The following is a 14,582-nucleotide window of genomic DNA, read 5'->3' as shown; positions in this document are numbered from 1 at the left end:
TTCACTCCAGCTAATAATAAAGGAATTATAAATTATAATTTTGAGTTTCTTATCATATATAAACACCATACATGCAGGGAAGTTGTAAGTGCTTATATTAAAGCACGGTTAGGATTATCAAATTTTGTAGTCTCAAATGGATCACAAGCACTCATGAAGATGTTCTTCATAATTCATGCAGATTACGTAAAGTTTGGATTAACATCATAAGCATTAAAGGTTTGCATGGTTTAAGACTGAAGGCACTTTGTATGTGTCAAGCATCAGGTGGTACAACCTTATAATGACCTTAGGTTAGGTGTATTTCACATGGTGACATAATCATATATAATTCTAAGTAAAATACACCGAAGTTACACTAGCTCCACCGCTAGATCAGCCAACCTAACTACCTTTAGCCAACCCAACAAAATTCGGGCAAGTATACAACAATATATGATTTTTTCATGTTAAGTTCGGCCAGCCCAACCTTGGGTTCAGCCAGCCCGAGTGTGTTCAGTCAAGTTTCCAGCAAGGGTTGCATTTCGGATCTTAGGAAAATTCGGCCAGTTGAATTTTGGCTTAGGCCAGTCAAAATTTTGAAAGATCTTATCCCGCGAAATCCTAGTGTCATTAGAATACAATCTTTGGAATTCGGCCAGCCGAATTTCCAAACCCTTTAGCTATAAATAGAAGTCTTCTCTTTTTCATTTCAATAATGAAAAGTTGTGAGCAATATCCTCAAGTATAGAGAGAAATTCAGGGCCTTCTAAAGTTATTTGTGCGATAAATCTAATATTTATTTTAGCTTATTCTATTCTCTTTCTCAAGCTAGTTTTAATCATTTTTAATAGAGTAATCCATACTCGGGAAATTAGAGAATTGAATTTGTAGCATTAGGGTTTTTGTTTATTATTTAAAAATACATTAGATCTGAAAGTGCTTTGGTTTGTCAATTAGCATGACGGTTGAGTCGGTAAGTCAAGTGAGCCCTAAGTGAAGACAATACAAGATGTTGCCTTAACTGGATGAGTGATTCAAGAACATCAAAGGTAAACTAAACCTCACATCCCATGTCCAAAACACCCAGGTATATAATTCCCTTTAAAAAATGTAGAACAACATAGGAATTCTATATTTGAAAGCTTGGTGTAAATAGGTAAATCGTTTAAGTTTTCTATAGGTCACTTCGAGTCATCGAGTGTGGGTCGATGACATCGAACACGAATCGATGACATTGAAAAGTGACCCTCATATGTCCAGCAACCACATAAGTATTTAGATAGAATATTCGATGAATTGAAAGTACTTTCGATGATATCGAACACATGTAGTCGATGACATCAAGGGTGATTCGATGAAATCGAAGAACTTAGAGCTTTGTCCAGCAAAACTTCTTGGAAAATATTCTGGTATTACTTGAGGAATCGAACAAGCTTTGATGTCATCGATATTCAAACTCCGATGACATTGAGCAAGGTTTGATGACATCGAATATGGACAAGTCTGTGTCCAGCAAGCTTCAAAGGAAAATCAACTGAAATGTTCAAGGAATCGAGCTAGCCTCGATATCATCACAATTCAAACTTCGAGACATCGAAACAAGTTTCAAAGAATTTAAAAATAGACAAGTCTATGTCCAACAAGCTTGAAAGGAAAATCAAACTAAAATGTTTGAGGAATCGATCTAACCTCGATGATATAGAAATTCAAACGCCGATGACATTGAAACTAGTTCGATAACATCGAAATTGGACAAGGAAGTGTCCAGCGAGCCTTCAAGGAATATCTTTTGAAAAGAACGATGAATCAAACTATGATTCAATGACATCAAAATTTGAAATTTGATGACATCGAATCAGGCTCGATGACATCGAAGAAAGACTTAAAACTATCCAGCAACCTCTGGTGAAATGTCACGTAAATTGTCGAGGAATCAAACTGTAATTCGATGACATCAGAGTTTAAAGCTCGATGAAATCAAATCAAGTTCGATGACATTGATCACCGGTTAAAAAATTCCAACAATGTTTTTCAGTAGAGTTCGTATTATCGAACTGACATTCGATGTCATCGAAAGTATATGTTCGATTACATTGAATTAGGTTCGATGACATCGAACTCAGTCAGACATTGACTATTTTATTACTATTAGAGCTTTTTACATTTATATGGAGAGCTTGTTTGTAACGTCTTAGAAAAATTCGTATAAATACTCGAGTACCACCTCAAGCAGAATCACCTAAGGACCGTATCATGTCATAATTTTTTAAAAATTAATCAAGTGCTAAACTAAATAATCGGTGGATTAAGCTTGAACTACCATTTTCACAAATGAGAAGACCTAAAACCATTAATACCACTAACTCAACACTACATAAAAAACCTAGGAGAAATTCCAAGAGCCCATCGCTCTTGGGAGTACATTGAAACTCCGTATCGGACCTGGACCGCACGTCAATAGTCCGATGACCATGAAACTATAGGGTTATGTCCGTCCTACTGGGCTTGACAACCATCGTTGGAATCGAGCCCAGATAGTGTCCAGAAATGCACTACTTGAGCCCTGAATAAAGTGTGTGAGAAACGTGAATACCTATAGAAAATGTATTGAAACTTAAGTGAATTGGGCCATTCTCTCACGCGCGACATGGAGGATTTCAGACTGTCAGGTTCTGACTAAACTTTACCTATGGGAAAGGAAAATTTCCCTACACATATCCGTATACTTGTGACCCTGATCGAGTAACTATGACTGTTGATCTGACACGGGCCCTCCACGGTCGATCGGCCTATCCAATCGTGCTGAAATCACATCTTGGCCTAGATCCATTGTCAAGGGACTTACCCTATGATGTAGTTGAGTTTTGGGCCTCCCTATGTGCCCCATTTGTCAAAAACAGTCGCCCGTTGGATATAACCTTAGTATACCAGGGTCCTGGGACCATTTACATCACTTTTAGGCTTATATATAGCCCATAAACCACCCCACCCTTCTCTCATACGAATTTCTCCAAACCCTATGAGAGAGAAGAGAGAAAAGAAGAGAAAAGAGTAAGGAGGGAAGAGAGATCTTGGGAGCTTACTGCAGTGTTTCTCTCGCACTACTCTACGTACTGATTCATCTCCTCATTTCACTATACGATCAATTTTGGCTATGATTTGGGTAAGAAATCCTAACCCTAATCTTGATTTAGAGATCCAAATAGAGTAATCAATGAACTAGCAAACCTATTTCATTGTTAGGTGCCCGACGTTCTATTTTTGGGAACGTAGAATTCGAACCGAGTCCGAATCGAGTATTCCGACGAAAGGTTGGACTATAAACGTTTAGATTATGGTTTTCAATGCTTTCAATGTCAGCTAATGATTTATATTTGACTTGATTGCTACCATATTGTTTTAGATACGACGTTTTCGATATAACATACATGTATGAACTATGTTGAATAAAAGGTGCATCCCATGTGTTTGTTGAAATGTTTGAATGAACATGTAAATATGAATTGTGCTTTCCATGAATACTGACCTAGGATTCATCATTTTTATATGTATGCTGACTTTCTTGTGTAAGGAATTGCTATAATATACGTTGTAACTAATCTAGTCTATGTATTTGGTAATGTGTAGTCTAAGTGTTTGATAAATTGTTTGAATGAGAAATTGTTGATGATTTATATTTATTAAGGGTATTGAGATAAGATTCTTAATTACCTTGCTTGTATGCATAGTTTCTCTCATGTAACCATAATTGTCGCTACGCGATTTGTGGATAAAATGCAAGTGTTTGGTAACATGTTCAATGCGTTTGATGAAATGCTTAAATGAGAATTTTCACTTGGATTGTTTGTTAAATGCTGAATTGGTTATCCCATGTACTTAATTACTGCATCTGAGTAAGATTGGGGCTACAACTTAGCCCAGGCAATCGGTAACAGTCTTGTTCGGGAGGCTGAATTAGTCTCGCCACATTGGATGTGTTCGATAAATCTGGGTCGCATGACGACTGTCGACAGTGGTTAAGCCACTAGGGGTACTTATACGCTCTATGTTGACTAAGTCAGCGTGTGCTCGTACCAATCGAACTTGTCTAGTAAACCGATTGGCCTATTGTATGTTTACCATGTGTGGACACCATTGCTTGAATCTAAAGTACCACTTACCAATGTAAATGCCCGTTTCAACCATGGTACCACGATCCGCTAAGACTCATGAGCCAGGCATGGTGGTATGGGACACTGTGGTCGAGCTGTTAGCCTACAATGGGGTGACGAGCCTCCCTTTAGTGACCTGTGAGCAACCTAGACTCGTGAGCTAGGCATGGTGGTATGGGACACCGTGTTCGAGCTATCGGCCTATGGTGAGGTGATGAGCCTCCCCGTAATGACCACGAGTATAAACTTTAAACTTTCCTATCGACTGCATTTCATTAGGGGTAATGCCCTACAACTTGCCTATCGCATGTGGTTAACTAGGATTGACAACCCTAGATAGATCCTTCATTTGGGCTAATGATATAAAGAGAGGTACCTTAGCTTCCCGAACCTGGTGTATGAATAAGCTTAATTAATTACTCAGCTAACATGGTCATACATCGCATTACATTAGCTAAGATGTACTTTTGGTGAGGAAGGTGAACTTTAGGGAGTGTTGTCATATGCGAACTTGGTTGTCAGAGTCGCTTGTCAAGGAGCTTTGTGCGAGGGCATACATCATTACTTGCACGTCATTCCTGCATTAACAAGAGTAGCTAAGAAGTGATTGCTGTATTGCTTTATCATTACTACTTGATTGACTTGAGAACATGTTAACCTTTGCCTTATAGTACCACTGAGTTAATCACTCACTCCCACCCTGTGATGGTGTTTTAAAACACCAACTAGACTTTATTGTAGATGCAAGTTATGGGGAAGTCTATGCAGCGGAGTTGGACTTCATAGATGAGGATAAAGAATTCATCTATGTTTAATACCGTTTAGGAGAGGAGTTACACTTTAGCTACAGATCAGCTAGGATTTAGCTACGGATTTAATCCGTAGCTAAATTTTCTCCGGATTAAATCCGTAGCTAAATCCTAGCTGATCTGTAGCTTCTCCTAAACTGTATTAAACATAGATGGTGCTTATGGGGCTCCATGGGGTCATCTAAGCCGCCCATTAATTCTGATATATAATTTTAGTAGATGAGATCAAAAATTGTATAAATTAAATGTTTAAATGGACCACACCATAAGAAATAATAAAAATTAAATATCTACTATTAATATGTTGTGTGGTTTCCTTACAGATTCGTTCTGACTCATTTTTTGTATCAACGTTTAAAATAATAATGTAAAATTAATGGACAGTGGATATATAAAATACATATCCAGTGGGCCCCACAGTCCTGAAAATCATCTCCCAAAGGGCCGTCTGTCACGTGCCCGTCAAGAAACTCCCTCAGTGGAGTTGCGTACTAAGTTGTACATTCTTATCGTATTGAGTATACTCAATTGGGCCCACCGTGAATGCAATTGTCGTATCCACTCCGTCCATCCATTTTTTCAGATCATTTTAGTGGTTGATACCAAAATTGAGGTATATCTAAAACTCAAGTGGATACATACCATAGGAAACCGTGGGAATAATGATTTCCACCGTTGAAACATTTCTATGGCCCACGGTGATGTTCATTTGTCATCCACCCTGTTCATAATATCATAAAGACATGGAAGAAGTGAAAGCACAAATATCATATTGATCTAAAACTTCTATGGCCCCCACGAAATTTGCAATGGTATATGTTGAATTCACACTATTTCCGGTGGTGTGGTCCATTTGAGCTTTGGATATGCTTCATTTTTAGGCTAAAGACCTAAAATTATGTTCTAAAATGTATGGATGGAGTGGATAAAATTTACGAATGACTGTGGGACCCACAGAGTTTAGTCAGTACGCTTAAGCGTACTGCGTTACTCACTACACAATCTGCTTCTAAAAGCCCCTCAAAACTTTCTGTCCGCCATTTTCTCCCACGCGCAGGCAGACGGAAACCCATCTCTCAATCTCTCTCTACATCTCTCTCTTGCACTCAGCCTCTCTCTTTCCCTTGCCCTCTCTCGATCTCCCGCTCTCCTCACCCTCTCTCCCTGTCTATTGGCCGCATTCCCCTATCTCTGTTGTCAAAACCCCCTTTCACCGCAAGAAGGAGAAGAAGAAGGAGAAGGAGAAGAAAAAGAAGGATGGTAAGTTTCTCTCTCTCTCTCTCTCTCTCTCTCTGTTTCTGAAATCTGTGGTGATTTTTTTTTACACACGCACACACACACCCACACACTCACGCCACACGCACACACACCCTACACATGCACGCCATGGGATTTCACCACTGTGGTGATTGAATGCCCACCATTAAAGCTGAATACAGACCACTGCTGCAATGGGAGGGCTTGTATCGAGGGGATTTTTGGGTATGGCCCGTCTGATGGGTTGATGGTTACTGCTGAGGGCCAATGCGAAACCGTATAAACCTAATACAATGCCAGAAATGCATTGCAAATAGGACGCCCTGAAAACTGATTTTTAAACACTGGTGTAAATCCTAAGTGACCCATATGACATGAAACAATGTTAATTGAATGCCCACCATTATAATTAAACTTGGCTGCCTTGAAAGTTTTGGATCAAATTGATATTTGTTTTTTCCCTTCATCAAGTCCTTATGACCTAATCAACAAGTCGGATGTCAACCAAACATTACAGTGGGCTAGAGGTTTTTAATGGTGGACATTTAATTACTACTATTTCCCTATGGTGTGGTCCAAAACACCTACAAGATGGTCTGCCTCACAGGGCACTAACTAGTAGCCGCCACATGGCTATACTAGTGCCATCTAAAGCCTTGCCAGATATAAAATACATTATATTAAAAAAATGATGAAGAGAGGGTTTTAGGGCATCCCTTTAGTGTAGCTGGAGAACTTATTGGCTGCTGCATCATCCTAACTCACTTTTTTGTAACTAGGGCTGAAAGTCCTGACATTAGGTTGGGCTCGGGCAAAATGTATTGGGTTTGGTCTCAAGCTTGGGTATATAAACACCAACCTGATAAAACTTGGGTCTGGCTCAGGTTGAGGTATCAGGTTGCCTGAACCCGATCGATATATAAATTATAATTGAGTGCGGATTGTCTTTCTTGAAGGCACATGAAATTCTTATGTCTCAATATTGATATTCTTAATAGGAAGAATTTTTATTTTTATTTTTTTGATAATTCTCCACTCTAAATATTTTCTATCCGGATTTCTTCCTTGTATCCCCAGCTATATAAAATGATCTAGCTTCAGGCGTGCTGTAATTATATTGAATCTCTCCGTCTCCCAATTACTTGTAATGGCGATCTATAAATATATGAGCCCTTCCTGACCTCATAGGGTCTCATTGGTCCATGCCATTTCAGATGACTTGAGCTAACAAAGTATGTCAGATTTCTCTCTCCCAAATAAATTGCATGCTACACAACATAACTTCTAAAGGAGTAGTTGTCCTGTATTTTACCTTGTTTGTTTAGAAAAAATGAAGCTTTTTTACTATAAATAAATGAATATATAATTAATAAAATCATAAGTATAAAAAATAAGACGGGTATTGAAATATAACGGATTAATTTAATAACAAAAATATTAGCATGTATCCACCTGACCAATCTGACCCGACTTTCAGCCCTACTTTGACTTTTTTACATTTTACAGAAGTAAAAGGCATCCAAACGGCCCCTATAGAGTTATAAACCTTTTAAATGAAAATCCTCAAAAGAAATCTCTCTTAGTGTCTATAACTGCGAATGATTTAGTTTTTGTTCACGCTGGATGGTAAGAGTATTGGCCTGTTATAATGAGTCTTGATAGAAAAAAGAAAAAGAAAAGAAGGGTGTGATGATGCAATAGAAACGAAGAAGAGAGAAAATTGGAACATGCCTAGGTACCCCGCCTGGGTACCTTGGGTTTCTTTTACTAGCTTGGGGGTAAACATTTTTGGCTTTTATTCGAAAAATCAGGCTGTTTCAACTCCTAGTCTGGCCACTTATAAAATTATACCTAAAAATTCTAAATATACACCGTATGGTCCACTTCAGTCTCAAAATAATACAATTTTTGGGTAGTTTTTTTCATCATGATGAGCCAATACTATATGAATGGATTGGATGCACAGGAAACAGTGGTAATTCACCATTAAAACTTAATGTGGGTTGAAGAAATTTTGGATAGAGCTGATATTTGTGTGGTTTCTTCATCCTAGGTCTTTGTAAGCATTCTATTGCCCTTGTGTGGTGAAGTCTTTAACTGGTACGATCCATCATTTAGCTTGATATATTAGCATTGCATGCAAGACTTTTCATCTATGCAAGTGGTTTAAGATTTTACTTATAAATTACATTATTAATTTATTGTAAAAATACAATGATTGCAAACTCCTTAATACATTGTATTTAGTAGATAATATCTGTATGGGTCCAATCATCTGATAGCACTTCCTTCATTTTCAACTTTTGAGGAGGATGGTGCATTAGGTTAATTTCTAACTTTAATTTTTGGTAAGGTGCAGGTTGAAAATGGACCCGTTGGTTAATCGAGATTTTACTGTAATGAATAGGGAGTGGATGACACTAAGTTTTCCAGACCCACGTTTTCTTTCTGGAATCAGAAGTTTTTCAAAGTTTGCACAAGAAAACCTTCCTGGTAGAGAATTCGTTCCTTGTCCATGCACCACTTGCAGATGTGCACGTTTTTCGATTTCTTATGATGATATGGAAATACATCTAATGAAAAATGGATTCGACCCAAGCTATAGGGTTTGGAACATGCATGGGGAGCATGTATCACCTAAGTGTACTGTACGTGAATCAAGTTCCCAACAATACCATAGTGTCTCGAACTTAAATGAGGTTCACAATGCGATCGTTCAAGAACTTGGTGGTAATAACCTAGATGAGGTTGTACAGAATGAGCCCAACATGACCCCTATAGTTGAAAGCGTCTTTGGAGAAAATGAAACTAATGAGTTTAAAGCAAATCTATGAGACGCAATGGCTGAGCTATACCCTGGGGCCCAAGATTTCACCGTTCTGACTTTCATTGTATAGCTTTTCAAATTAAAGGTGAATCATGGATGGAGTGAAAAAAGCTTTACAGAGCTCCTTCAACTACTAAAGAAGGTGTTACCTTCCGGTAACAAGGCACAAGGCCCCAACTAATACCTACCAAGTGAAGAAGATCATTACAAAGTTGGGTCTTGATTATGTGAAAATCCATGCTTGTCCAAATGACTGCATCTTATACTGGAGAGAGAACGAGATGAAAACCATTTGTCCAAATTGTAAAACTTATAAGTACAAGACTGAAATGGATTCTGAGAAAAAATAATCTACAATACCTAGGAAGGTGTTAAGGTATTTTCCATTAACACCAAGGCTACAAAGAATGTTTAGTGTGCCATGGTTGGCGAAAGAAATGTCTTGGCACTTAACCAGGAAATTTCAACATGAAAAGATGGAGCATCCGGCTGATTCTATTGCATGGAAGAATCTTGATGACAAGTCTACAAATTTTTCAGCTGAGCCTCGCAATGTTCGATTGGGTTTGGCTACAGATGAGTTTAACCCATTCGGCACTTTCAGTATGTCGCATAGTTCATGGCCCATTATGTGTGTGATGTACAACCTTCCACCAAAGCTTTGCATGAAACCTCAGTTTACTATGTTGACTTTGCTCATTGAGGGACCGCGACAACCGGGAAAGGATATTGATGTTTATTTATAGCCATTGATTGATGAACTGCAAAAGTTATGGCGAGAAGGGGTCACGACGTTCGATGCATACCATGAAAATAAATTCAACATGCGTGTCGTTCTGCTTTGGACAATCCATGACTTTCCAGCATATGGTAACGTTTCTGGTTGTACGACAAAGGGTAAGTATGATTGTCCTGTATGTGGTCTTAACACAGATTCTTTGCGACACTAATATGGAAAGAAACATGTTTATATGGGCCACAGATGATGGTTGCCAATGTCAGAACAGGCTAGGAAGGACACGAGTGCTGGCACGTTCAACAAGAAGGTGGAGATACGACATCAACCGATCTGTCTGGATGGGATTGAGGTCAAAAGACAAACCGCAAACTTGAATATGCAGTGGGGGAAGACTGGGAAGAGTAATATAAGGGGTATTGATGGAGGCCGACAAGAGCTAGCGGATGATGTTGAATCATCGTGGTTCTTCAAATGATCTATATTATTTGATCTGGAGTATTGGAAAGATATTCCCGCGCGTTACAACCTTGATGTCATGCATATTGAGAAAAATATATGTGAAATCCTTGTTGCCTTGATGTTGAACATGCCTGGCAAAACCAAGGATGATGCTAATGCACGCAGGGACCTGAAACAATTAGGAATTAAGAAGCGTCTATGGCTGAAAAACAACAATGACAAGGTGATTCAGAAACAAAGTCCTTTCTGTCTAAGAAAAGAAGAGAAAAAACTTTTCATCCAGACTTTGCATGAGCTGTGTGTTCCGATCAATTTTAGTGCGAATTAGAGGACCATTATAAAGGAAGATTGCGTAGATTTAAAGGGAATGAAGTCTCATTCTTACCATGTGTTGATGCAACATTTGCTCTCAGTTCTTATTCAGCATGCATTTAGGGATAGAAAGGTCATTCGCCCTATAATTACAAGCTTTTGCACCTTCTTTAATGCCTTGTGCTCGATAACCGTAGACCTTCAAACACTCCTTACTCTTAAGAGGGGCATGGCTAGGACGTTATGTCAGCTTGAGACTATATGCCCGCCATCGATATTTGTCATTATGATGCATTTGTCGATCCATTTGGCTTACGAGGCTCGCATATGTGGTCCTGTATACTATCGATGGATGTATCCATTCGAAAGGTACGTTGTGAGCTTAATAAGAATAAATCGGCTTAACATCTACATTTGCATGTATATATAATGTATCATTAACTTTGTCAGGTTCATGAAGACATTCAAAGCCTGTGTCCGTAACAAGACACGACCTGCGGGTTGTATTGCAGAGCAGTACATCCAAGAGGAGACAATTATATTCTGCAACCAATATAAAGGAAAACAGAAAACAAGCCTACTGGAAAAGCTGGAAAAACTGTTTAACAGAGTCATTCCAGGACTACGTAAGTTGGAAGATATCGTTGATGATGCCCTAATGATGACGATGTTGGTTCAGTAGGTTCGGGTCAAAGTGTTATCCTAGCGGGTATCGAATACAAACAAGCTCGTAGATGGGTAGTGAAGAGTCATCCCAGCTACGACGAGTAGGAATGGTATGTATAATAAGCTCATATATATATGTATATATATATATCTTCCTTTATGCGATTTCAATATAACAATGTTATCGAATATCGCACAGGAAGCACAAAGATTTCTTGCAGCGATGCTATAAGAGGATCAACAGGGTGCCTAGCGAGGACGAATTCATATCTTGGTTGAAGAGACAACCAAAGTTCATTGAATCTGACGATAATGGATTTAAAGATGTTGTGAGAGGACCTCTAGCTTTTTCTATGCAATAAAATAAATATTGTATTAATGGTTTCCTCTTTGTCACTAAGGACTATGAGGAGAATAAAATGAACCAAAACAGTGGGGTTAGGACAGAGGGTATGACAACCTTTCGATCAAGTGCTAAGGATATCAATACAGTGGATAAAAATAAACCTTACTACGGAGTCCTTCGTAGAATTATCCAATTGGAGTACCGAACAGGGTACAAGCCCGTCCTATTTAAGTGTGATTGGGTGAAAGTGACACATCATGGTGTTTCTTTTGATGCAGAAGCGAACTTGAGATTAGTAAATTTGGCTAGTCTTTACAGTTCAGACAAAGTCGGTGACGAGCCCTTCATTCTTTCAAAGCATGCCACGCAAGTTTTCTACTCCAGAGATCTAAAAAATCCTAATTGGCATGTGGTCTTGGAGGTTCCCAAAAAAACTTTTGTCGAAGAAGAGATGTGCGTTCTATCGGAACGATTAAAGGCTGTAAGTAATGCCGATGCAGGACTTGATCTCACCTCATTAGCAATGGTTGATGAGTTGATATTCAATGAATCTGAAGATGTCAGTGTTGTGGTCGAGAAAACAAAGAAAAGAAAACGATCAAAGAGAATCTACTGATTTGTTTGTATTTTCTAAGCATGTAACAGAATGATATTTATTGGAGGAAATCTAAACAAGGTTTGGATAATATAGTGAATTTTTTGTACTTTATCTGTGATCTAAATTATTTCTTAACCATTAGCTTTTTTTTCTTTTCTTATATTTTCATATTAGGGAAGAAATAGGCACATGGATTCATAACCAGAGGTATTGGGTGCGCAGGTGCTTGGGAGTACAGATTCAAGTAACACCAAAGGTAATAAGATACTTCTCCTTAATTATATATGTAAATTTCCTTTTCCTTATATATTGGCAGTAATTAATGATGTGTATATATAACTATTATTCTTTTTTATGTAATTGTGTTAGCTTCTTCTTCATCTAAAAAAAGAGACATTACTAGGGGGTTTTTTTTACTTGTGCCACCTGATAGGAAAAAAGTCCTAAAGACGAATGAATTTGGGCAACCGAATGAGGATTGTTCCGATCACAGAGACTTTGCATCGCATGTTGGTGTCCTCACCCATTCTCATATCCCGATCATATACCTGGACTTTCGCCAAGTACCTCATGAACAAATTCATATGGTCACAGAAAGATTGTCACAGTTTTATGAGTTTGAGGGTCAAAGTTGGGCTGCAAGTCTTGATTATGTTACAAAATGCATCAATGAAGCGTGGAGGAATTACAAGAGAAGATTGACTAAAAAATATATTATAACAAGGATCCTATTGCTGTAAGAGATGGTCCTGCCCCTTAGGTATCCCTATGGAGGATTGGAGGGCCTTCGTGGATCAACATACCACCGAGGAATTCAAGAGGGTAAGCGCAAAGAATAAAGTCAATCGGGCCAAGCTAAAAGGACCTGCGTGTCTTGGGAGGCACATCAAGGCTGTTACTCGCCATAAGATGGTATGTATTTAAAAATAGATATTATAGTTTAAAATTGAATTTAAATTTGAATTATCACTCATCTAAATCTATTAATGATGTGTATTTGAATGATATGTAATGTGCCAAAGGCGATGGAGAAGAATCTTACCTCTGATGTCGAGATAGGTAGATGTGAAGTCTTCTTAAGAGCCTATACAAGAAAGGACAAAGTTGTCCAATATCCTGACCTTGCTGTAAGTGCATCCCTCGTACCACTAACTAGTACCCTTATGAAAAGCCTATATATAACTTTGAATTATATTGCATTCATTTGTATTTTTTCACCGGAAAAACTAGATGAGCTCTATAGTAGCAATCCTGCTTCTAGGATGACTGGCATGGATGATGCCCTTACAGAGGTACTAATAAAATTTAAAAATTACTTAAGTTTTATGGTAATTATGAATATCCTAATAACTTGATTTACAATGTTTTACAGTTGGTTGGTTCTGACAATAGAGGGCGAATGCAGGGTCTAGTTTGCTTAATAAACAAGGTAGGACTGAAGAAGTCAACCCCTGCTCGTTCAAAGGTAGAGAATGTGACAAAAGAAAAAGAGAGTGTAACTCAAGAGTTATCTCAGGTGAAGAAAAAATTGGATGGTATGACTTAAGATATAGTTGAGATGAAGAAAACATTGGTGGATATGCAGAAAGATAGACAGTATACTCAAAATCTCTCATCACCAACAGTCGCTAAATCTACTCAAGCATCGTCGGTATGCAAGTATAAATTTTTTACTATAATGAGCTTACAATTATATTATAAATGCTAACAATACCAATGCCATTTTATATGTAAATGTAGGCAGATATTATATATATTGGTAAAAGATGCGACTTGCTTGGTTTTGAAAAACGTGGTGTAGTTACTCGTGGTGAAGTACACGAAGTTAATCCAAATGCAACTGTCCATTGCAAGCCGTTGGAGGATGGAGCTTTTGTTGTTGTCCTGACTGAGGTTATACAACCTCACGCTCCTTTGTGGAAAGAAAATGGGTTCGCATCTACACTTGGAGAGGCCGGTCTAGGATCATTTGTGCAATGGGGGAAAGAGGCTTTGAGAATTCAATAATTTGAACAAATTTGGCACTGTATAATTGAACATGTGTTGTGTGCATTTTGAACAAATTTTGAACTTGTTGTGTGCATTTTGAACTAATTTGGCACTTTTTTTTTATTTTTTTTAATATTGAATGATTTTTGTACTCTATATTTGAACGTATTTATAGTCTTAGGCTCCATTTGGTCATCACATTAGTATTTATGAAAATATTTTTTTTAAAAAAAACCAAATGGAGCCTAAGCCCTTTTTTAACTCCGCCAATGCAACTCCTTGCATTGCCGGTCCCAAGCCCGGGTAAAGGAGGAGGGAGAAGGGCTTTAGAATGAATTATCAATTATGGAGGAGATCTTGAAAATACAGTGAGTATCTCTGATTTTATGGTTTTACTTGTACATTCCTGTTTTGATTACTCAAGCATGAGGGTTATGCGCATTATTT

This window comes from Magnolia sinica, chromosome 11 (genome assembly GCF_029962835.1).
Source record: "Magnolia sinica isolate HGM2019 chromosome 11, MsV1, whole genome shotgun sequence".
In the NCBI taxonomy this organism is placed as follows: Eukaryota; Viridiplantae; Streptophyta; class Magnoliopsida; order Magnoliales; family Magnoliaceae; genus Magnolia; species Magnolia sinica.
This window is presented reverse-complemented; position numbering follows the sequence as displayed.